Source organism: Zalophus californianus, chromosome 4 (assembly GCF_009762305.2).
Source record: "Zalophus californianus isolate mZalCal1 chromosome 4, mZalCal1.pri.v2, whole genome shotgun sequence".
Lineage (NCBI taxonomy): Eukaryota > Metazoa > Chordata > Mammalia > Carnivora > Otariidae > Zalophus > Zalophus californianus.
The window spans coordinates 91,296,638-91,320,407 of NC_045598.1; the positions used below are offsets into that span (position 1 = coordinate 91,296,638).

Genomic DNA, 23,770 nt, shown 5'->3' on the forward strand with positions numbered 1-23,770 from the left:
AATTTATCCATTTCTTCTATGTTGTACAATTTGTTGGCATATAATTGTTCATAGTAGCCTATTATGATCCTCTATATTTGTGTGATGTAAGTTGTAACTTCTCCCCTTTAATTTTTTTTTTAGAGGGAGGGAGGGGGAAAGAGAGAATCTTTTTTTATTTTTTTAAACAATTTTTTTAAAGATTTTATTTATTTATTTGGCAGAGAGACACAGAGAGAGAGAGAGAGAGCACAAGCAGGGGGAGTGGGAGAGGGAGAAGCAGGCTTCTCGCTGAGCAGGGAGCCCCATGCGGGGCCCGATCCCAGGACCCTGGGACCATGACCTGAGCCAAAGGCAGACGCTTAATGACTGAGCCACCCAGGCAGCCCGGAAAGAGAGAATCTTAAGCAGATTCCGTGCCCAAGGCAAAGCCCAACATGGGGCTTGATCTCACCACCCTGAGATCATGACCTAAGCCGAAATCGAGAGTTGGATGCTTAGCCAACTGAGCCACCCAAGTGCCCTCCCTTTTAATTTCTGATTTTATTTATTTGAGCCATCTTTCTTTTTCTCTTGGGGAGTCTAGCTAAAGGTTTGTCAATTTTATTTACCTTTTCAAAGAACCAGATTTCAGTTTTATTGACTATTTGTCTTTTTTATCTCTATTTCATTTATTTCCATTCTGATCTTTGTTATTTCCTTCTTTCTACTAACTTTGGGCTTCATTTGTTCTTCTTCTTTCTTTAGGTGTAAAGTTAAATTGCTTATTTGAGATTTCTCTTATTTTTTGAGGTATTGGTATGAACTTTCCCTCTACAACTTTTACTGTATCACATAGATTTTGGTGTGTTGTATTTGTTTTCATTAATCTTTAGGTATTTTCTTATTTCTCCCTTGATTTCTTTAGTGACCTAGTAGTTGTTCAGTAACCTGTGGTTTAATCTCTATGTACTTGTAGTTTTTCCAGTTTTTTTCTTGTAAGTGATTTCTAGTTTCATACCATTGTGGTCAGAAAATATGCATGATATTATTTCAGTCTTGAATTATTGAGACTTGTTTTGTAGCCTAAAATGTGACTGATCCTGGAGAATGTTTCATGCGTACTTGAGAAGACTGTGTATTCAGATGCTTTTGGATGGAATGTTCTGTATGTCTGTTAAGTCCATCTGGTCTAATATGTCATTTAAGGCTAATATTTCCTTAGTGATTTTCTATCTGGGTGATCTATCCATTCATGTAAGTGGGGTGTAAATAAATGTGGTGATGTAAGTAAGTTCCTTACTATTCTTGTATTGCTATCAATTTCTCTCTTCAGGTCTGTTAATATTTGCTTTAGATATTATGGTGCCTCTATGTTGGGTGCATTTATATTTATAAATGTTATATCTTCTTGCTGGGTTGTGCCCTTAATCATTTTTGTTATAAATAGGCTGTTTTAAAGTTCATTTTGCCCAATGTGAATATAGCTACATGAGCTTTCTTTTTGTTTCCATTTTCATGGAACACCTTTTTCCACCCCTTCACTTTCAGTCTCTGTGTGCCCTTCTGAAATGAGTCTCTTGTAGGTAGTATATAGATGTGTCTTATTTCTTAAGCTATTCATCCACTCTATGTCTCTTGATTGGAGAATTTAGTCCATTTACATTTAAAGTAATTATTGATAGGTATGTACTTACTGCCATTTTGTTAACTGTTTTCTGGTGTTTGTAGTTCCTCTCTTTTTTTCTTGTCTCTGTTTTCCCTTGTGATTTGATGACTTTCTTTAGTATTGTCTTTAGATTCCTTTCTAATTTTCTTTTGGTATTTACCATAAGTTTTTGCTTGGTGGATACCATAAGGCTCACATATATCATCCTATGTATATAGCAGTCTATTTTAAATTGAAAGCAACTTAAATTTGAACATGTTCAAAACCCTACACTTTTCTCCCCTGCCACGTTGTGTTTTTGGTGTCATTTTTTACACCATTTAATTTTGTAAATCCCTTAACTAATCCTTGTGGTTTTAGTTAATTTTACTACTTTTGTCTTTTATCCTTTTAATAGCTTTATAAGTTATCAGTCCACTACCTTTACTGTATATTTACCTTTTCCAGTGAGATTTTTACTTTCATATGTTTTCTTATTATTAATTAGTTCTATTTCTTTTCAGCTTAAAGAAGTCTCTTTAATATTTCTGTAAGGCCAGTTTAGTAGTGATGAACTTTCGCTTTTGCTTGTCTGGAAAACTCTTTATCTCTCCTTCAAATCTGAATGATAACCTTGGCAGGTAGAGTATTCTTGGTTGGAATTTTTTTTTTTCCTTTCAGCCCTTTGATATCTCATGCTACTCTCTTCTGCAGAGTTTCTGCTGATAGCCTTATGGGGTTTCCCTTATACATAACAATTTTGTTTTTCTCTTGCAGATTTTAAGATTTTCTCTTTAACTTTTGACATTTTAATCATAATGTGTCTTGGTAGCTCTCTTTGGGTTCATTGTATTTGGAACTCTCTGGACCTCCTGTTTCCTTCTCTAGATTAGGGAAGTTTTCAGCCATAGTTCTTCAAGTAAGTGTTCTGCCACTTACTCTCTTTCTTCCCCTTGTGGGACCCCTAAAACACAAATATTATTTCACTTGATGTTGTCCTAGATGTTCCTTAAATTATCTTCATTTTTTAAATTCTCATTTCTGTTTGCTGCTCTGTTTGGGTGAGTTCCATTTCTTATCTTCCAGTTCACTGATCCATAGTTCTCCTTCATCCAGTATACTGTTGAACCTCTGTGGTATATTTTTCAGTTCGGCTATTGTATTCTTCAGCTCTGTGACTTCTGTTCAGTACTTTTTTTTAACGTTTTCTATGTCTTTGTTGACGTTCTTACTGTGTTCATCCATTCTTCTCCAGAGTTTGGTGAACACTTTTATGACCATTACTTTGATTTTTCTATCAGGTGGATTACTTATCCCTATATCATTAAGGCCTTTTTCTGAGGTTTTTTCTTGTTTTTCTATTTGGAACATGTTTCTTTGTCTCCTTATTTTACTTGACTCTCTGTGTTTTTTCTGTGTATTAGGTGAAACAGCTACCTCTCTATCTTGAAGGAGTGGCCTTGTGTAAGTGATGCTCATTCTCATTTAACATTGCCCTAACTCTTGGCTGTCTCTCAAACCTTTGCAATTATCTAAGCCACCTGATTTATTCTTTTATTTTTTTAAGATTTTATTTATTTATTTGACAGAGACACAGTGAGAGAGAGAACACAAGCAGGGAGAGTGGGAGAGGGAGAAGCAGGCTCCCTGCTGAGCAGGGAGCCTGATGCAGGGCTCGATCCCAGGACCTTGGGATCATGACCTGAGCTGAAGGCAGACGCTTAACTGACTGAGCCACCCAGGCGCCCCAACCTGATTTATTCTTGATATGCCCCTGTTGCTGAGGTTGTGCCAAGACCTATTAGTGATCCGAGGGAAGGAATCTCATTTATCACCTAGTTTGGAAGTCAGACCCTCACTCAGGCAGGAGCTTTTAAAGTTTGCAAATATATAAAAATCCTATGGAGCCACAGTCGTAATCTCTCTTAGCCTCCAGACCAGGAGATCTTGACCCTGGGCAACAGTTGCAAAAATCTGGGAAGGCTCATTGAGCTGTAGCAAGGCTAGTGGGATGCACAAGGATAGTATTTCCCTGCTTACATTCCCTGGATATGCCTCCTTAGCCTCTAGATGTGTGGGAAACCTGAAGCCTATCCCTCAGGCTGAAGCTTCAGGCTAAGTAAATAGGCCTTTTTCACAGGAAGACTAGGGTTGTGTTTCAGTCTGCTGTCTTTGTAGTGCCCAGGGCATAGTGGCCTACCAAGAGCTGTCTTTTGGACTGTTACAGTCCTGTGGAGCTCTAGAATACTGGTCCTCTTGGCCACCAGGGTCAGACCACCAACGGATGTCCCCTATATGGATTGCACATGCCCACTGGCTTTAGTAAAGGAGCTGGAAGTGTAGGGGATTGGACACACTCCCTAGCTTTAGAAAAGCAGTGGGAAAATGTCTTGACTTCTTGCACTGGTAGTATTCAGCAATGTAGCAAGAGAGTGAGTGCCTTGTCTGTGTGCATGCACTGACTTTAGGCTTGGGAGTGGAAGGATGCCCCAACTACTCAGTTGCCAGCCCCAGCCAGGGGAGGGTGGGGATGGGTTGCAACAGCCAGTGCTGGCAGACTTTAGCTAGGGAGCAGGAGAACTTCACAACTGTTTATGCTCTCTGGTTTCAGCATGTGCCATGACTGCTCACCCGACCCATCCCAGCAAGACAGTGAGAGGGTACCACATCCAAGGTCACCCATCTGTGCTAGTAGGCAGTGTGGAGAGTGAAGCGGTGGTGTCTACCAGTGCATCCATATCTGGGAAGCATCTAAACTGTCCCCTACTCCTCCAACCAATGCCCCCAGATCAGCAAATGAATCTCTCCCACACAAAACCTTGCCTCTTTTCAAACTCCTATTTTTTCACTGGGTCTCAGGGTGAGTGAGACTGTACAGGGTGAGTGAGCCCTCCAAGAGTGGAATCTCAGTTTCCTATAGCACTTTGGGACCCCCAGACATCAGACCTATTGGTTTTACAAGCCAGACATTCCGGGGGCTCATCTTCGTGGTTCAGATCCCAGGGACTGGGGGCCCATTGTGGAGCACCAATCCCTGACTCCTCCAAAGAAGTGTCTGTCTGGTGAGATCCCTCCCTATTCTGTGTCACCACACCAGAAGTGGGTTTTGGGGGGTTTTTTTGTAAGGCTGTGTCTCTGCCTCGCCTACCCATCTTGATGTGGTCCTTTTTTCCTTTATTGTGGAGAGTACTTCATCTAGTTTTTAGATCTTTATCAGAGAGAAATGATCCATATGTAGCTATAGATTTGGCATATCTGTGGGAGGAGGTGAGAATTCAGGATCTTCCTAGGCTCCCATCTTGGACTCCCACCCTCCTCCCATCCCAGAATTCTTTTTTTTTAATTATTTATTTTTTAATTCCAGTATAATTAGCATATAGTGTTATATTAGTTCCAGGTATAGAATATAGTGACTCAACAATTCTATACATTACTCAGTGTTCATCATGATAAGTGCACTCTTAATCCCCATCACCTATTTCACCCATTTCCCCAGCCACCTCCCCTCAGTAACCACCAGTTTATTCTCTATATTTAAGACTCTGATTTTTTGTTTCTTTTTTCTTTGTTCATTGTTTCATTTCTTAAATTCCACATATGAGTGAAATCATATAGTATTTGTCTTTTTCTGACTGAGTTATTTCACATCATACTGTCTAGATCTAGCCATGTTGTTGCAAATGGCAAAATTTCATTCTTTTTTATAGCACACACATACACCACATCTTCTTTATCCATTCATCAATTGATGGACACTGGGGCTGCTTCCATAATTTGGCTATTGTAAATAATGCTGCAGCAAACCTAAGGGTACATATTTCCTTTCCAATTAGTGTTCTCATATTCTCTGGGTAAATACCCAGTAGCGTGATAACTGGATCATATGATAGTTCTGTGGTTAATTTTTTGAGGAACCTCTATACTGTCTTCCACAATGGCTGCACCAGTTTGCATTCCTACCAACAGTGCACAAGGGTTCCTTTTTCTCCACATCCTCTCCAATACTTGTTTCTTGTGTTTTTGATGTTAACCATTTTGACAGGTGTGAGGTGATATCTTATTGTGGTTTTGATTTGCATTTCCCTGATGATGAGTGATGTTTAGCATCTTTTCATGTGTCTGTTGGCCATCTGTGTGTTCTTTGGTGAAATGTTCATGTCTTCCACCTCTTTTAATTGGATTATTGGGAGGCAGTAATTGAGTTGTATAAGTTCTTAATATATTTTGGATATTAACCCCTTATCAGATATATTATTTGCAGATATCTTTTTCCACTCAGTACATTGTTTTTTGTTTGGTTGATTGTTTTCTTTGCTGTGCAAAAGCTTTTTATTTTGATGTAATCCCACTAGTTTATTTTTGCTTTTGTTTCCTTGCCTTAGGAGACAGCCTAGAAAAATGTTGCTACAGTTGATGTCAGAGAAATTACTGCCTGTGCTCTCTTCTAGGATTTTTATGGTTTCAGGTCTCACATTTGGGTTTCTAATCCATTTTGAGTTTATTTTTGTGTATAGTGTAAGAAAGTGGTTCAATTTCAGTTTTTTGTATGTAGCTGTCCAGGTTAACCAACACCATTTGTTGAAGAGACTGTCTTTTTCCCATTGCATATTCTTGCCTCCTTTGTTGAAGATTAATTGACCAAATACTCATGGGTTTATTTCTGGACTCTCTATGTTCCATTGATCTATGTGTCTATTTTCTGTGCCAGTATCATACTGTTTTGATTACTACAGCTTTGTAGTATATATTGTTATCTGGGATTGTGTATCTTCAGTTTTGTTCTTTTCAAGATTACTTTGGCTATTTGGGGTCTTTTGTGGTTCCATTCCTGTGAAAAGCTGTTGCTAATTTGATAGGGATTGCATTAAATCTGTCGATTGCTTTGTGTGGATATGGACATTTTAACAATATTTTTTCTCTCAATCCATGAGCATGGAATATCTTTCCAATCATCTTCAATTTCTTTCATCATTGTTTTAGAGTTTTCAGAATACAGGTCTTTCACCTCCTCGGTTAAGTTTATTCCTAGGTATTTTATTTTGTTGGGTGCAATTGTAAATGGGATTTTCTTAATTTCCTTTTTGATTATTAGTGTATTTAAATGCAACAGGTCTCTGTATATTGATTTTTGTATTCTGCAACTTTACTGAATTCATTTATCAGTTCTGGTAGTTTTTTGGTGGAATCTTTTAAGGTTTTCTGTATATAGATAGTATCATGTCATCGGCAAATAGTGACATTTTACTTCTTCCTTACCAACTTGGATGCCTTTTATTTCTTGTCTGATTGCTGTGGCTAGGATTTTCAGTACTATGTTGAATACAAGTGGTGAGAGAGGACATCCTTGTCTTGTTCCTGATCTTAGGGAGAAAGCTTTCAGCTTTTCACCATTGAGTATGTGTCACAGACTTCTTTATAGATCATCTATTCACATAATACAGTATTGTAATAATGGTAGCTTACATTTTTTGTATACTTTTCCCATGTGCCAGAAACTTTTCTAAGCCTTTATATCCTCAAAATACCCCTAGTAGGAAGGTACTATTATTACATTATTGCTGTTATTACTTTCATTTTATACCTGAGGAAACAGAAGTACAAAGAGGCATTGAAAGTTATACAGTTAGTAAACATCAGAGCTAGGAGTTAGGGTACACTCTTGATCACGAAATTCTGCTGCCTTTCAAATTTTATGTTACATGTTTTCTCATTTTTATGTTTTAACGAAATTGTAAGTAAATATATATGGTATGACTTTTTCTGAATGCTAGTCTCAGAAAACTTGTTCCCAAATGTGACACCACTAAAGAGGTCACTAGACCTGGCCCCTCTAGATTTGCCCCCAAATTACTGTATATCAAACATAAGAAACATAGTACTCATGCATATGCTTTTTTCCCCCCAAGGTGTGACATTCCAGTAGGAAGTCCTCAAAATTCAGTCTCATTACTGGATAGTTGTGCCTTGTAAAAATATTATTAATGCCATTTTACACCAGCAAGTTAATATTCACTATTACATCACTAAGTCTTGCACAGTAGGCAGTTTATAAATATTTATTGAAAGTATACAGATATTTAGAGAGAGGATCTGTTGTAGCTTTGCTTAGGATGACAGTAACACAGAGACCCCTAAATTAAATATAGAAGGAAGTCATTTGGGGAAGTATATGCTGTTCTATGTACATGGCTTATAAAGAATTAATGTTCAGTTTGGGATATAAGCCTTTGAGGGATACTAGCAAATAGAGATCCAGAGAAGTATATAAAGATTCTGAGGAATCTGAGGTGCCTGGGTGGCATGATTGGTTAAGCATCTGACTCTTGGTTTCGACTCAGGTCCTGATCTCAGGGTCGTGAAATAGAGCCCTGCATTGGGCTCTGCGCTTGGCACAGAGTCTGCTTATTTCTCTCTCCCTCTCCCTCTCTCAAATAAATAAATAAATCTTAAAAAAAAAAAGATTCTGAAGAATCTTGAATTATGAGGTGAGTCTCAAGAGAGGAGATGATAGTCTTCAAATAATAAAACAAAAAAATTGTGTGTATGTATATTTTACTTTCTTAATTTTATTTAATTCTTATAAAATCCCTTTTATAGAGGTGTTATTTCCTATTGGGTTAGGATATATGTTGGGTGCTGTAACACATACATTAAAAAGTAATAAGTGGCTTAAAAGATATAGAAGTTTATTTCTCTCATATAAATTCCAAGCTGATGTGGTGGCTCTGCTCTGTCAAGTTGTCAGGGGCTCTGGCTTTATCTTGTTGCTCTGTCATGCCCAGGGTATTGTTCTCATCCACAGGGACTAAGTTAGTTTACCCCACATCCGAATTCTAGCCACTAGAAAGGAGGAAAGGGGAAGGGGGGGTCCCTATTGCCCAGAGCCCATTGACCAGAACTTACACAGAAAGCCACATCCAGCCACAAGAAAGGTTGAGAAATGTAGTCTTTGCTGGATGTCCAGTTGCCCAGAAAAAGATTCAGTTAGCCTCTATCACAGTTAGCCTCTGTCACACCACTGTTTTGTTTTGGGTTTTGTTTTGGGTTTTGTTTTAAGTAGGCTCCATGCCCAGCGTGGAGCCTAACACGGGGCCAAACTCACAACCCTGAGACCAAGACCTGAGGTGAGGTCAAGAGTCAGGATGCCTGGGACGCCTGGGTGGCTCAGATGGTTAAGCGTCTGCCTTCGGCTCAGGTCATGATCCCAGGGTCCTAGGATTGAGTCCCACATCAGGCTTCTTGCTCAGTGGGGAGCCTGCTTATGTGTGCTTTCTCTCTCTCTTTCTCTCTTTCTCTGACAAATAAATAAATCTTTAAAAAAGAAAAAAGTCGGATACTTAACTTACTGAGCCACCCTGGCACCCCTATCACACCACTGTTTTAGAAATGAGAAAGTTGATCCTCAGAAAAGCAACATAATTTGTTCCAGGTCACAAATCAATTAAATGAAAGATTTTTGAAAGACTGTCCCATAAAGAAGGAATAGGCTTATGCTGGGTGCATCAGAGGACAGAACCTAGGATCACTGGGGACATGTTAAAGAAGACATGTCTCTATCCAGTATAATATTAGAAAAGTAATCTCTAATATTTAGAAGAGTATAGTAGTGAATAGGCTACCTCGGTACCCTGTCCTTTTGTCAGGGACGCTGTCCTTCGTTAGAAGGATTGGTGACGTAGATGGTGCTCATGGCCCTTTCTGACTCCAGGATTCTATGATTAGGCTTTCAGTTGTATTTCCTAATAATGCTCTTCCTAAATCACCCATTTTAGCCAAGACTGGTCAGCTTATAGCAGCCAAGTGTTTGTGTGTTTCTGTCTCCTTGGTACTCTCTCCTTTTCCACCTCTTCTTCACCATTCTTGTAGTTGATTCAAATTCCAACCATTCTTCAAGAGCTAAATCAAATGTCTCATTGGCTTTATGCCCATACCTGTCCCAACCTATAATCCACCCACTGCTTGCCTGCAATGTTTACTACGCATACTGTGTCCTTAATAAATGTCGGTTGTCTGTTGAATGAATGAAATCTTTCCTCACTGTCCCACTCTGATTTTACCTCTCACTCAATTCTTAAAATTCTTGTTTCTGCCCACCAGTCATTTTACCCAAATCTGTCGTTTTAATTGCCTTTATGAAAAATTTCCATGCAGTGTAAAATTTACGGTAGTAAAAAATACAAGAAAAGGTAGAAAGAAGTGTTTAACTATTTTGGGGGGCGGGGCAGTGGAAGAGAATTCCTTAGCAAGGTTTTGAAAAAAGTCTAGCTGGAGAAGGAAATGAAATGATAGAAGAAATAGTACATATACACAGTGGCAAGGAACAGGGGCATGGTATGTACTGGGAGCACTATGAATACAGGTTTACCCCGCTATCCAATGTCGAACATTCCTATGAAATCTTTCATAAGATAATGGCAAAAGGGAGAGAGTACCACCCCCCCTTTCCAAAAATTCACATTCCAGCACTTCACATTTAGGAAAGATCCACCTTATTCTGGTAATAGCTTTTTTCGTGAAAGCAAAAATCCTCTTCAGATTTCTTTCATTTAGCAGGCACCAGTGTAGGTCTTTTTAAATGTGAAATGGCAAACACAAACTTTCAGAAAGTGAGGGATACCTTTGTGTGGTATTTTCCACCCTTATCGTTCTGCTTTTTGCAGTTTCAGTTACCAGAGGTCAGCCGCAGTAAGGAAGCAGATGATCCTCCCTCTAACATACGGTCAGGGGGTCAGCAGTAGCCTGAGGCTATAACACAATGCCTATGTCATTTGCCTCACTCATCACAGACATTTCATCATCTCACATCACAAAAAGAAGGGTGACTATAGTACAATATTTTAAGAGAGACCACATTCACATAACTTGTTGCTGTATATTGTAATTCTGTTTCATTGTTAGTTATCTTTGCCAATCTCTCACTGTGCCTAATTTATAAATTAAACTTTATCAAAGGTATGTACGCATAGGAAAAAACATAGTACACATAGGATTCCATACTTTCGGATTTCAGGCATCCAGTGGGAGTCTTGGAACATAGCCCCCATGGATAAGGTGGGGGGTGGGGGGACGCTACTATAATTGTGTATTACTGCTGACACATAAAGAGAGGGAGAGAGAATGATCTCTACAAGGAGTCTGGACTTAATGTTGATACTGTAGGATCTACAGAGCCAAAAGCAGAGGAGTGACTTATGCAAAGTTAGTAGATTGGCTTAAGGCAGGAGTTTAAGAGAATTCTCATCTGACGACCTTAGCTTTCTCAGTAGCAACTGAAAAAGGGAGAAAAAGAACATGGGGATAATGATAAAAGATCAGAAAAGCTTCTATAAGTGAGGAGAGAAAGCTGACCAAAGACAAATCCAAAAGGCCCAACTAGAATTTAAAACATAACTTTAGGGGCACCTGGGCAGCTCAGTCAGTTAAGCATCCCAACACTTGATTTTGGCTCAGGTCATGATCTCAGGGTCCAGAGATCAAGCCCCGTGTTGGGCTCCGCACTGATCATGGAGCCTGCTTGGGATTCTCTCTCTCTCCCTCTGCCCCTCCCCCATGATTTCTCTCTCTCTCTCTCTCTCTCTCTCTCTCTCTCTCTCTCTCTCTCTCTCTAAAAAAAACCATGAATTTTAATGATGGCAGTGTGTATGTTCATGCATTTTTCTCCAGCAGTGCTCATAGGTTTGAGATAGGAAAAAATGGATAGAAGGTTTGATCCAGGTTTAGATGCGGTAGGTCTGTGGAAAGGCCAAGGAGGCTAGGGAATTAGAGTGTTGGTGAGAAAGGAATTTTAAGCAGTCATGGGGTCCACACTTCATAAGGAAAGAAACCAGGCCAGGAAGATAAATAGGAAAACAAAATGGTTAGAAGATGCAGGCCTCAGTGATTGTGAAGAAAAGTACATGTGAAAGGAATGAGGTTGTGACAGAGTTGCTGGAGTCAGAGATGTGCTCAGGGAACAGGATCCACATCTCCCACCAGAGGGTACATTTGTTACAATTGATGGACCTACAGTTGACACATCATTATCACTCATGAAGAAGCCCATGGTTTTCATTCAGGTTCACTCTTGGTGTTCTATATCATGTGGGCTTTGACAAATGTGTTCTGACATGTATCCACCCTTACAGTATACGGCATAGTTTCAGTGCCCTAAAAATCTTTGTCATCTGTTCATCCCTCCTTTTCCCTAACCCCAGGCACCTTGGATTTAGCCTTTTCTAGAGTGTCGTATACTTGAAATCATATAGTAGGTAACCTTATTCAGATTGGCTTCTTTCACTCAGTAATATGCTTTTAAGGTTCTTCCATGTCTTCAGAGCTTCATAGCTCATTTCTTTTTATCACCAAATAATAATTCTGTGGTCTGAATGTACGACAAATAATCTGTTCACCTACAATTCACTATATATATGTGTGTGTGTATATACATCATTTATATATATATTGTTTTTATATATTATATATTTTTATATATTGATTTTATATATATAATTTATAAATTTGTGTATATTTATTTATATATTAATTTATATAAAATTCCATTTATATATGTGAGTTATCTAGGGTGGTCATACTCATAGAGACAGAAAGTAGAATGATGGTTGCTAGGACCTGGGGGAGGAAGGAATGGGAAATTGTTTAATGTGTACAGAGTTTCACTTTTACAAGAGGAGAAGAGTTCTTAAGAGATTTGATACAATATGTATTTAAGACTACTGAACTGCACACTTAAAAATGGTTAAGATAGTAAATTTTATGTGTATTTTACCATAGGTTTTGTTTTTGGGTTTTTTGTTTGTTTTTTGAGAGAGAGAGTGAGCAGGGGGGAGGGGCAGAGGGAGAAGGAGAGAGAATCTCAAGCCGACTCCACACCATGTGTGGAGCCTGACACAGGGCTCAATCCCACAACCTTGAGATCATGACCTGAACCAAAACCAAGAGTTGGACACTTAACTGACTGAGCCACCCAGGTGCCCCTTTACCACAATTTTTAAATGAATAAGTATTTCAGCCCCTCCCCCAACCTTTATTAAATCAGGCCAATTATTTACATATTACTATATTTAAGTAAAGTTGATTAGTATTAAGAAGAATGTTTTCTCCTTTTTAAACTTCATAATACAGGAACATTTTGCCATGAATTTTCTGCAATAGCATTGATGAGTCCATTCAATCATTCTGCAAACTAATGTGATTTAATAAAATTAACACATATAGGTTTATGTAGTAATTAATTTTTACTTAACAATTTTAGGCAAGTCCCTCTTTTCCCACTTGTATTTGTGTTTATTTAAGCCATTTTTCCTTGTACTATAAGTCTTGAGATATATTTTGTTCATCAGCAAATAACATTTATTGATAATATTTCAAATTTATCTTTTATTAAATGTATTACCTTAATAAATTTGTTCTTTTTTAAAGATTTTTTAAAATTTATTTGAGAAGAGACACAGACAGCATGAGAGAGAGAGCAAGCAGGAGCAGGGGGAAGAGCAGAGGAGAGGGAGAAGCAGACTCCTCGCTGAGCAGGGAGCCTGATGTGGGGCTCCATCCCAGGACCCTAGGATCATTACCTGAGCCGAAGGCAGATGCTTAATGGACTGAGCCACCCAGGCACCCCAATAAATTTGTTCTATGAAAGTACTGTATAGGACATTTACTTTCATCTTTTGCATGAGCCCTTTTCATCATCTCAAATGATATGTCCATCATAACAATTTATGAATATATTATAATAAAATAATATATATTAATATATGTAATATAATTGTTACTATAAACATAGGTATAAAATATAATTTTATCATCAAAAAGTTTGTAGTTTAGTGAGAGATACTGACGCATATATTGTTAAGTACAATATAGGGCAGAGTGACAAAGTCTACAGTAAATGTACAAATCAAATTGTATGGCAGTTCAAAGAAGAAAGGGAGCTATTAATTCTGACTGAGAAAATAGGAAAGACTCCTTAGAAGAGGTAGCATGTGAACTAAGCTCTGAAAGATTAATAGGACTTATCCAGTAGGGGGGAAATGGGATGTTAGAACGTCCGACATTTTAACTTGAGTAACTTTTTGACTTGCATTTATTATTAAAAACCATCTTAAAGAGCAGTACATTTATACTGAATCTTCATCAGGAAAGCATTTTCTAGTGCAGCCACTTTGTAAAACAGACTGGCAATTCCTCAGATGTTAAACAGAGTTCCATATGATCTGGTGGTTCTTCTAATCTACCCAAGAGAAATGAAAACAAGTCAACACAGTGGTGCCTGGCTGGTTCAGTTGGTGGAACATGGGACTCTTGATCTTGGGGTTGTAAATTCGATCCCCACTTTGGGTGTACAGATTACTTAAAAATAAAATCTTGGGGGCACCTGGGTGGCTCAGATGGTTAAGTGTCTGCCTTCAGCTCAGGTCTGGGATCGAGCCCCACGTTGTGGTCCCTGCTCAGCAGGGAGCCTGCTTCTCCCTCTCCCTCTTCTGTTCCCCCTGCTTGTGCTCTCTCACTCTCTCTCTGTCAAATAAATAAATAAAATCTTTTTTAAAATAAGTACAAATAAAATTTTTTAAAAAAAAAGAAAAAACATGTCAACACAGGGGCGCCTGGGTGGCTCAATCGTCAAGCGTCTGCCTTCAGCTCAGGTCATGATCCCAGGGTCCTGGGATCAAGCCCCACATCAGGTTCCCTGCTCTGCGGGAAGCCTGCTTCTCCCTCTCCCACTCCCTCTGCTTGTGTTCCCTCTCTCGCTGTCTCTCTCTGTCAAATAAATAAATAAATCTTAAAAAAAATAAATAAAATTCTATAAAAAACATGTCAACACACTTATACAAGACTTTTCATAGCAACATTAATCATAATAGTCAAAAGTCAAAACAACCCCAATGTCTGTCAGCTGATCAAATGGATAAATGTGGGATACCGTACAATGGAATATTATTCAGCAATAAAAAAATGAAGTACTGATACATGCTACAACATGGATGGACTTTGAAAACATCATGCTAAGTGAAAGAAACCATCACAAAAGGCTACATATTATATGATTTCCTATTCTGGGCATTTTATATAAATTTAGTCTATTGAGACAGAAAGTAAATTAGTAGTTGCCCAGACCTGGGGGGTTGGAGGGAAAAGGGGAGTGACTGCTGATGAGGTTTCTTTCAGAGGTGATGAAAAGGTTCTAAAACAGATTCTGGTGGTTTCACAATCTGAATACACTAAAAACCATTGAATTGTACATTTTGGATGAATCATATAGTGTGGGAATTATATCACAATAAAGTTGTTTTAAAAAAACATTTTCTGGTGCACCTGGCTGGCTCAGTCCATAGAGAATGCAGCTGTTGGTCTCGGGGTTATGAGTTCAAGTCCATGTTGGGAGTGGAGCCTACTTAAAAATAAAAATTAATAATAATAGGGGCACCTGGGTGGCTCAGTCGGTTAAGCGTCTGACTCTTGATTTCAGCTCAAGTCGTGGTCTCATGGATTGTGAGATTGAGCCCCACGTCAGGCTCTATCCTGGACGTGGAGCCTTCTTTAGAGTCTCTCCCTCTCCCCCACTGCTTATGCTTGTGCTCTTTCTCTCTAAAATAATAATAATAATAATAAAAAAAGCATTTTCTGACAAAACTCTATTAAACCAGTCTAAGTCCTTGGACAGTTTTCTATACAGTTCATTCTTTCATTTAACAAATAATTGTGTGTTTACTATGTGCCAGGCACTATTCCAGGCAGTTGAACTATTTCTATTACTTTTCACTTCAGTTTTTCATAAAATTATTTTTCTTGGTGATTATTCTCTTCTTTATATATTTTGCAATAAACCTGAGTTATAAAACAAATATAAAAATTATAATATCCTAATTTTTATTAATCTGTTAGAATGTGTATAATAGCTATTTTTTTAATAAAGTCCAATTTTTCCGGATCAGATTTTACATGTCTAAACTATGTTAAGAGGGGTGCCTGTGTGGCTCAGTCCTTTAAACGTAGGAATGTTTGTTCCAGCTCAGGTCATGATCTCAGGGTCGTGAGATGGAGCCCTGCGTTGGGCTCTGCGCTCTGTGCAGTCTGCTTGGGATTCTTTCCCTCTTCCTCTCTCTCCCCACCAGCTCATGCGCAAGTGCGTGCTCTCACTCTCTCTCTCTCTCTCTTTCTAAAATAAATAAACTGTGTTAAGAATTAATTTTTGTGGCAGCTCATACAGCCAAAAGCAATTTTAATCATTTTAGCTAGTGAGTTATTTTAGCTACTTTTTTCAAAAAGATTGATTGATTGATGATTGATTGATTTGGAAGAGAGAGCATGAACGCAGGCCCGAGAGTGAGGGGAGGGGCAGAGGGAAAGAATCTTCAAGCAGACTCCACCCTGAGCACAGAGCCCCTCACGGGGCTTGATCTCAAGACCCATGAGACCATGACCTGAGCCAAAACCAAAGGTCAGCACCTAACGGGCTGAGCCACCCAGGGGCCCCTTTAGCCACTTTTATGCTTATTATTGATACCAATAATATTCATTATGGATTGGATAAAAAAAACTTCTAGAATTTTTCTTTCTTAGCTAAACCAAGAGAAAATTTTGAGCGTTGCCCTCCAGCTCTATATTATGGTTTAGGGAGCAAACATCTTCAGGTTCAAAATGTCCTGCTTTGGGGTAGGAGAGAAACAGACTTGATAAGCAGGAACACAGAACCATAAAAGTGGACAGTGTTGAGAACATGTCTAGGTAGTGAAGCCGAACCGAAAATGTTTGGGGGCTGTAGTGAAGGACAAGACAGCATCAGGGGCCAGATTTTGGTAGGCCTTGGATGCCATTCTGTGAAGACAGAATTTTGTTCTGTATGCAATATGACCTTGAACCCACCATACCCTTTTTTTCTGATCCTAAAATTAATTCAAGATCAGTATAGAAAATTTGTAGGAAAATACATAAAATTACAAAGACGAAAATATTACCCATCCAAGATAATTACTGTTAAATTTTTGAAATGTACCTTTCCAGTTTCTTCCAGTTCATTTTTTACACGGTTGAAGCCAAATTACATACACAATTTTTATTCTGCTGTTTTTTTTACTATTATAAGCATTTTCCACATTATTAAACACTTTAGCATGTTATTTTAATAGTGCCATACATAATATTCTTTCATGAATGGACTATAAGTAACAATTCTTCTGGTTTGGATATTCCTGTTGCTTTCAATCTATTCCTCTCTTGCCCATTCTGAGCTCTCTCCCATGAACATTTGAATGTGAGGTAAAGCAAGGTCTGTGATGAGGTATGGTAGGCAGCTGAAAGTTTATGTCTGAAACTGAGCAGGGTAGTCAGGATTGCATAACTAGATTTTTAAATAATCCACATGGACAGGTAATTAAAGCCAGAGATAGCATATAGAACAAAACATAAAGGCCAGAGGATAGAACCTTGGTAGACGAAGATCTAATTAAGGAAAATGAGTCCAAAATTTTCTAGAGGAATGTGGTATCACAGAAGCTGAGGAAAAATCTTGAGAGGGTGTCCAGCTCTGCCATTGTATGAGAGATAGAGTGGTGTAAGAGCTGCTCTCTTTATTTGAAAATCAGCAAGTCTGGTGAACTTTTTTTTTTTTGAGGAATAATTGACATATAACATTATATTAGTTTCAGATGTACAATGTAATGTACTTGTATACGTTACAAAATGACCACTACAATAAGTCATCTGCCACCATACATAGTTAAAAATTGTTTTTGTGATGAAAACTTTTAAAATCTACACTCAGCAATTTTCAGATGTGCAATACAGTTTTATTACTATAGTCACCATGCTGCACATTATATCCTTGTGACTTATTTATTTTATAACTGGAAGTTATCTATTTGATCCACTTATCCATTCATATGTCAGTACACTTAGGCTGTTTCCATATTCTTGGCTATTGTAAATAATGCTTGTTTGTTATTGTAAATAATTTTTGTTTTTGGGTTTTTTTCTATAAATACTCAACAATGGAATGGTTTTATGGCAGTTTTATTTTCAATTTTTTGAGGAACCTCCATACTGTTTTCCATAGTGGCTGTACCAATTTACATTCCTACCAACAGTGTACAAGCATTTCCTTTTTCCACATCCTTACCAGTACTTATTTCTTGTCTTTTTGATTCTACCCTTTCTGACAGGTGTGAAGTGATAGTTTATTGTGGTTTTGATTTGCATTGCCCTGATGATTAGTGATGTTGAGTATCTTTCCCTATACCTGTTGGTCATCTGTATGTCTTCTTTGGAAAAATGTCTACCCATTTCCTCTGCCCATTCTTTAATCAGGTTTGTTGTTGTTGTTGTTGTTATTGAGTTGTAGGAGTGCTAATTTTGGATCTTAACCCCTTATTGGATGTATGATTTGCAAATATTTTCTCCTATTCAGTAGACTGCCTTTTCATTTTGTTGATGGTTTCCTTTGCTGTGCAGAAGCTTCTTAGTTTGCTGTAGTGCTACTTGTTTGTTTTTGTCGCCTTTGCTCTTGGAGTCAAACCTCAAAAATCATAGTCAAGATTATGTCAAGGAGCTTACCCAGCTGTGTCTTCTGGGAGTTTTATGATTCCAGGTCTCATGTTAAAGCCTTGAAGCCAGTTTGAGTTAATTGTTGTGTATTGTGTAAGATAGTGGTCTAATTTCATTCTTTCACATGTGGCTGCCCAGTGGTGAACTTGAGAGAGTAGTCTCATTAGAGTCATAGGGGCAGAATCCAAGTTTCGTGGAGTCAGGGGGTGGGCAGGTGGTGAAGCAGCCCAAGTGTCGAGTGTAATTGTGCTTTTGGGAACTTTGTTAATGAAAAGGAGAAAAGTGAATTAGGTAAAAGGGGGAAAACAGGAAAAAACAATAGTTTTATATATTTATTTTTAGGATGGAGACCCAAACATGATTCTAGGTTGGGGCAAAGAAACAGTGTAAGAGAAAATAGGGGTAGAAATATTTAAAACAAATTCATGATTGAACACCTTTCTGTTATCTCAAAGAAAAAAAGAAGTTTTTTCTGTCCTGAAACCTGTTTACTGGTTTCAGAAGAAATTCTCAGGCTTTTCCTAATCAAATGCTATTTCCATACATTGTGGCTTAGAAATTAGCTTACACCCAAGTCTGATTTTATCTTAATGAAATGAGGAAGTAACCATAGTATTGATTTTGGACCTTACATGTTTGCTTCATTTCATTATAGTGAGTCATCATTAGCATAGCTTTGGAATAAACTTATTTAGTGACATTTTCTTTCTAGTTAAAATTTTATATATTTCCCTGTTCACAGACTGCAACCACATTTGAAAGGCAATTTCTGGGAATTCTCTAGTGCTGGTGTCTAAAAAAAGTTGTTAACATTTTTTTTAGAAAACCTGTTAACATTTTATCTTCTATTGTTATCTTTTGAGGCCAGTTCAGGGTCCCATAAGGTTTTGTTTTTGTTTTGTGGTTTGTTTGTTTGCTTGTTTTAAGTATCACCTCTGTGTACCATCCTGGACACGAAAGTCTCTGCATTTTGGTCATTTCTTATGGGATAGAATGACTTTCAGAAAGCTCAAATGACTGTCTTCCTTGGAGTGTCCTATAGACATCACTATTTTCTCTGCATCCAAGGCAGAGACAGTTTTAGAAATAACAGCCCCAGAAACATAGAAAAGATTGTTCATAGTCCCTGCAAAAGAAAATAATTGGTTCCAAAATTTGCTTATAGGCTAAATTAGTAAAGAACCTTTTATAAGCAACCATAAATTTCCTTTACAATTTCTATTAATGCATTTCTATTCATGGAAAAATTAACTCAGTCATTAAGTTACTAATACAGATGGTAAGCATTTGTAATTATATACGACTGAGCACTATAAGCTCTCTCATTATACTAATATAGTGTAAGCCTTCGTGAAGCCACTAGGAATTCAGTAATACCTGCAATATTAGCTCTTGCCAGTTCCTCATTTGAGAAACTGTATATTAGTGCCAACTGATAGTAAACCAAAATGAATCTGAGAGTAATTTTTATTAAGGTCACCCATATAAAACCAGCATACAAAAAAAAAAAAAGAAGATACTTAAAATACTTACTGCAGTTTTTCTAACTCACCTACTCTGACCCCCCTGGGGTTTCCTTCCACGTGAGGAATGGTATCAGACCTGTCAAGCAATGCAGTGTGATGCATAAATCACGGAGCTTACACTGACTGTGGTCACAGTCAGCAGGAGATACCATGGTGGGTTTCTGCCACTCAAGAAATCTCCCAGCCCACATGCTCAGTATAGTCCTTCTCTGTTCAATCCCTAACCGCATTCTTTCACTGCCACCCAGATCTCTCCCCTCTTCCATCTCGTCCCCAGAACTCCCTTCAAAATAGCACTCACTAGATCGTGTTGCCGTGACTTTTATTTTAATTCACTTCTTTTGCCTGAGGTTTTCCTCATATTTATATCATTATCATTATTTTAAGAATTACCAAAATAGCCAGAATAGAGCCTTCACAGCAGTTTTCCTATTTTGTCACATTTCAACTATGTCACTGGCTCATTTCACTCCCAATCCCAAAAATGTAAGCATTCTACATTCTTCTCCTCCTTATCTGTATCTCCAAATCAGTCCTGATGGCCTGTGCATGTTGTTTTGAATTCACTACGTACTATCACTGTAGCAGATAAACCTCCTCTGATACTGTAGAGTTCCCTTTCAATAATTTATGCTTGTGAAAATACCCAAGGGAGAGTATATTTTTTAATATATTCTGTAACACACAGCAAAAGTTCACTAAAGCCCCATCTTTCTTGCACTCAGTATCGTTTATTTGTAAGGCAGCTCCAGACACTTATAAAATGTCCCAGGAGTTTATCGAAACAAGAGAATCATTTTACCCAGGGACTCAGGAATTGTATCATAGAAAAATCTTCTGAGTGAAGTCTGGATTCATAACATTTTGTTCTTTACACAGTGCTATATATATATAATATATATATAAGTAGTATAATAAATAGTTATATATTATATATGTAATTTATCTATATGACATATAGATAAATTAAATATTTAATTTTGGGGCACCTGGGTGGCTCAGTCAGTTAGGTGTCCAACTCTTGATCTCAGCTTAGGTCTTGATCTCAGGGTTGTGAGTTCAAACCCCACATTGGGCTCCACGCCAGGCATTAAAGCCTACTTAAAAAGAGAGAGAGAAAGAAATTAGACTTGAGCCCAAGCCTTCTGAGCCTAAAGTTTGCTCCCTGTCCAGTAGACTGTGTAGATGAGGTTGAATGGTAGGAAAAGGATAGAGCACATTTGGGAGGCACCTCAAGGGAGAGAGGCTGTTGTTTTTTACACATGTTTTTAGACTGTTCAGAAAGAACAAAAAAAAAGTCATTTTGTTCAAAAATAAAGTATTTTGAAAGAACAGGTAACCTACTGACTTGGTTACTTGCCCCCTTTTTTGATTCTTAAGGTCTAATTTTTAATTCATTTTTTTATTCTTACACAACGCAAGTGTCTTATTCAGAAAGGATACCTGAGTGATAACTTTTTGCTTTGCTTTGCTTTGTTGTTGTTTTGGGTTTTTTTAGTCCTTGCACATCTGACAGAATATCCTTTTTTCCTTCAGACACGATGCGTAGTTTGGGCTAGGTATAGAATCCACAGTTCACATCTGCTTATTAGTTCTGTAAAGTTAACCCCTTTTCCCTTTGTTTTTAAGAGTTGTAGAGAACATATATTCATTCCTACGTACATAACTTGATTTTAAGTACATGCGTTCATGAAGGATTCCACCTTATTGAAATAGGGAAGCTTTTTGTAGTTTTCTTTTTTTTTCCTCAATTAAAGATTTGATTTATTCAAGTACCCGAAAACATTCTACAGTGGAAACTGTTATTAGACTCCATGGCCCACGCACATACTGCCACACTGTTTTCAGAAGACTTGAAATGCCACTGATAGTTTAAAAACTGTACACCTGGTGGAGAAATGAGGAAGACAACTTAATGTTTCATCTGGATCCAGAGGTGCATCAGATTAAATGACCACTCCCATTAGCAAACAGGTGTTTCATGATGATAACCAAGAAGAAATGGTTGGTGATGGACAATTCAGAGATGCTTCCCCAAAAGTCAGATGGTTCTTTAAAAAGTTTCAGATCACAGCCCTTGCAGAAAACACTGATGCCCAACACACTGAATCTCAGTCCAGGAAACCTGGGTCTTTCTTCAGGTTCCACGTGGCTGGGGTGCCCCTACAATCATGTTTCCATGCTGTAACTATGAGGCTCCTTTATACCGGACAGAGAGCGGTGGGGTCTGTACACCATCAGTCATCGCGGATGGCAGCGTAAAAAATGATCCAAATGACCACGAACAAAGCAAAAGATACCATAAACCCTTCTTTTGTGAGCTCCCATGTGCCACCATATTCTTCCTCACCTGTCTGTAGGTAGTTGTTGAAGCAGAAGTACAGGACTCCTGCATTGATCAGGCAGAATTCTGCTATTCCCAGGAAACCCCGCAATGCTCGCACTCCCCAAATGACACCTAGAACCACAGAGATGATCTGTCAGAACCAGTAGATCACATCTAAAAATTCATCCTTGTCCTCCCAGGCCGCATTGCTCCACAGCACCTTGCTCCAGACGGAGACTTTGAGGGCCCCGTTGGCCAGCTGTGGCTGAGGCAGCTCCTTTTTTTTTTTTTAAGTTTTGTGTAGTTTTCATTAAATTTTCCCAAACTATCCTGGGTATTCTTAAATTTGTAGTATAAGGTCTTTCCTTAGATTAGGAATGGGTTTTTTCTGTTACTTCATTTTTTTTTATTGTGCTTTCTTCATCTGTACTGTCCTTTCTAGAAGGTAGGGAACTAATGCTATGTAGAATGTGTATATTTACAGCAAAATAAATTAATTTTCTTGGATGATAAACTATTCTTGTCAAAAATACTTATTTTGATACATGGGAATCATGAAATTTTAGCATCTAGTTTAACACTTATTCCTAAATGAAGAAGTTGAAGCCCCAGTAGTTTAAATGATTAGTCACAACTCACCTAGTTTAATAGAAAACACCTTGGTTCTCTATCCTTTGCTCTTTCCATATATCAAACTGCTTTTCTTTCACTGGCTCTTAAACTGAGAAGTTATAAATAGAAAAACTATATGTTAACTGACAGGTGAACTGGGTGCTAGTCTTCCTTTTTTATATTATTCAAATGGTTTCTATTAAGTGTTTAGAAATGTGATCAAAAAGTATATAGAAAAAATAATCTATGACTATATGGGAACTTAAAAAATACATGTCTCTTTAGGTGAACATAAATTCATATTTTACTCATAAAAACTACTCAGTTATACTATAAAAATTGGCATAATTTTGCATACTTTTTTTTAAAATGACTTTTCTTGTTAGGACATCTGCTAAGTCACTGAATGACAATCTTTCTTTTTCTTTTTTTTTTTTTTAAGATTTTTGTTTATTTGAGAGAGACACAGTGAGAGAGGGAACACAAGCAGGGGGAGTGGGAGAGGAAGAAGCAGGCTTCCCACAGAACAGGGAGCCCGATGCGGGGCTTGATCCCAGGACCCTGGGATCATGACCTGAGCCGAAGGCAGATGCTTAACGACTGAGCCACCCAGGCGCCATGGCAATCTTTCTTGCATGAAGCTACAAAGATTTTTTTTTTAATATATTCAGCAGATTATTAACAAGTATTCATTTATTTGGGGACCTACTGTATGTCAAGTAGCAGTGTGTGTTTCTAAGTGAAATTTCTCATCAGAACAGTTCTGGAGTGGGGAGCCTGGGTGGCTCAGTTGGTTGAGCATCCGGCTCCTGATTTTGGCTCAGGTCATGATCTCAGGGTTGTGGGATTGAGCCCCCACATCAGGCTCTATGCTCAGCAGGGAGTCTGCTTGAGATTCTCTCCCTCTCCGGGGTTCTGGGTGGCTCAGTTGGTTAAGTGACTGCCTTCAGCTCAGATCATAATCCTGAAGTCCCAGGATCGAGTCCCACATCGGGCTCCTTGCTCAACGGGGAGTCTGCTTCTCCCTCTGATCCGCTCCCCTCTCATGCTCTCTCACTCTCAAATAAATAAATAAAATCTTAAAAAAAAAAAAAAGGATTCTCTCCCTCTCCTTCTGCACCTCCCCCACCCACTCCTGCTTGCGCTGTCTCTCTCAAATAA

The 23,770-nt window shown here is 38.2% G+C and overlaps 1 protein-coding gene and 1 pseudogene across 1 annotated transcript in view; one reads left to right on the forward strand and one right to left on the reverse strand.

Annotated features, from left to right (window-relative positions):
* Positions 1 to 23,770, forward strand: part of FAM102B (family with sequence similarity 102 member B) — an 88,047-nt gene that overhangs the window by 7,466 nt on the left and 56,811 nt on the right. The window lies entirely within an intron of this gene.
* On the reverse strand, positions 21,909 to 22,280 carry LOC113920891 (annotated as a pseudogene).